Below are 2,860 nucleotides of genomic sequence, written 5' to 3' on the forward strand. Positions count from 1 at the left end.
ATTTTCTGATCTCCCACACCCCAACCAAATAGAATTCTCCTTTCTGTGAATCCTTATGCCAAATTTCTTAAGTCTAGAAGAAGAGAATTTTACTTCGTATAGTGTTTTACGCAAAATGCAGCCTCTGTATACCTTCCTGCTCCCTCCCCTGGCACTAACCACTCTTGCCTGTACTAGGTTTGAGCTACTTGTTGGTATGGACTAAGTCAGGAGTTTGTCTTTGTGCCTTATACAGAGCGGGCGCCCAATAAATATGTATCAACCTAAATTGAATTTAAAATTCTGTATAAGTTAGTGTGTTTCTATATAAAGTGAATTGAGCCCAAGTAGTGATCCTAACCTTGGATGCACCTTCGAATCTCCTGGGGAGGTTTTTAGAAATCCCAACACCCAGGCCACACTTCAAATCAATTAAGTCAAAAGCTCTGAGATTGTTACACAGGCATCACTAGTTTTTAGAGCTTCTCAGGTGATTCCAGTGAGCAGCCAAGGTTGAGAAGAATCATTTCATTACCGTGATTGGATCACAGAACTTACCCAGAAAGGTCCGAAGAGATATAGATGGCATAAAGCTATAGTGTTAGCATCTATGAAGCAAGTACTTTTCATCTTACTATATGATATAAGAAAGAAAAAAAGAAGAAAGTACTCACCCCTGATTGCATGTGCAGTGCATGCCTGGAAAATAGAAATAAGCACAGACATCGCCCTTATTAGACCCTACTATTATATTTTGTGCTACACTTGTTAGACATGTAGCATTCATGGAACACCCAGAGGAAAACCAAAACCCTGCAAAAATGGACCAGGGAAAGAAGAAAAGCTGATGTAATTCACCTGGCTCTTCATTTCAAAAAGCCATACAGATCCCAAAAGCACTCTTCTCTCCAAGTAACTGAAGGGCTTTTCATAACTTGATTAGTCATGGCACTGGGGATCAGAGGGAAAATAGAGAAAGAAATGCGCCGTTAAAACCAAACCGACTTTTTGAGACATCTCACTTTTCACCTAATTAAACCTACTCAGCATTTTCAAATAGAACTGGTTTAAATGCATCTTCCTTTTTATTCATCACTTAACTTTTGTAGGTATCTATTGAGAAATTAAATGGTCAAGAGACAAGCAGTAGGTAGAACTAATGCTCTAAATGACGCATGCCATGGAGAATAATTCCCAAAGGAGTCAAAAGCTGATGTTTGTAGGGATAGGTTTATTTGGATAATCCTCAAATGATAAATGGATTGCCCTCCAAATGTTCATTTGTAAATTGGTTCCTTAAACCTCAGAGTATATTTCCATCCCCATGTATTACCTAGTGCTAGATTCCCAAGTGAATCCAGAAAAGCCCATTTATTAAATAATTCATGACTGAATTACAGTACAGAAAATTCCTCATTTTATTGCACTTCACTTTGCTGTGTGTCACAGTTATTGCCATTTTTACAAATTGAAGGTTTGTGGCCACCCTGTGTCGAGCAAGTCTATTGGCACCATTTTGCCAATAGCATATGCCCTCATGTTGTGTCTCTGCATCACATTTTGGTAATTCTCACAATATTTCAAACATTTTCATTACCATTATATCTGTGGTGATCTGTGATCAGTGATCTTTGATGTTACTATTACAATTGTTTGGGGGCACCATGAACCATGCCCATAGAAGACAGGGAACTTAATCCATAAATCTTGTGTGTGCTCTGACTGCTCCACCACTGGCCATTCCTCTGCCTCTCTCCCTCTCCTTGGGCCTCCCTATTCCCTGAGGTACAGTATTAAAATTAGGCCAATTAACAACCCTACGATGAGGCAGAGCTTGGTGGCTCATGCCTATAATCCTCGAACTCTGGAAGGCTGAAGTGGAACGATTGCTTGAGGTCAGCAGTTTGAGACCAGCCTGAGCAAGAGTGAGACCCCGTCTCTAGAAAAAAAAAAAAATAGAAAAAAATTAGCTGGGCATGGAGGCACATGCCTATAGTACCAGCTACTTGGGAGGCTGAGGAAGGAGGATCACTTGAGCTCGGGACTTTGAGGTTTCACTGAGCTATGATGCGGCTGCTACTGCACTCGAGCCAGGGCAACAGAGCGAGACTCTGTCTCAAAATAAATAAATAAATAAAATAACCCTACAATGGCCTCTAAGTGTTCAAATGAAAGGAAAAATCACAAGTCTCTCACTTTAAATCGAAAGCTAGAAATGATTAAGCTTAGTAAGGAAGGCATGTTGAAAGCTGAGGTAGGCTGAAAGCTAAGCCTCTTGAATTATCTACTCTACCTGTGCTCTATAAATGGAACAACATAGCCTGTGACAGCACATGTGTTTACAGGATGATTTACTGAACACTTAAACCTACTATTGAGAGTTACTACTCAGAAAAAAAAAGATTTCTTTCAAAATATTACTGCTCATTAACAAGGCACCTGGGCACCTAAGCGCTCTGATGAAGATGTACAGGAGATTAATGTCATTTTCTTGCCCACTAATACAACATCCATTCTGTAGCCCATGGATCAAGGAGTAATTCTGACTTTCAAGTTTTATTATTTAAGAAATACATTTTGTAAGGTGATAGCTGCCATGGATAGTGACTCCTCTGATGAATCTGGGAAAAGTCAATTGAAAACCTCCCGGAAAGGATTCACTATTCTAGACACCATTAAGAACATTCGTGATTCATGGGAGGAGGCCAAAATATCAACATTAACAGAAGCTAGAAGAGATTGATTCCTGCCCTCATGGATGACTTTGAAGACTTCCATGGAGGAAGTAACAGCAGGTGTGGTGGAAACAGCAAAAGAACTAGAATTAGAAGCGGAGCCTGACGTGACTGAATTGCTGCAATCTCATAGTAAACTTGAACAG

The sequence above is a fragment of the Lemur catta genome, chromosome 14, assembly GCF_020740605.2.
Source record: "Lemur catta isolate mLemCat1 chromosome 14, mLemCat1.pri, whole genome shotgun sequence".
Taxonomy (NCBI): Eukaryota; Metazoa; Chordata; class Mammalia; order Primates; family Lemuridae; genus Lemur; species Lemur catta.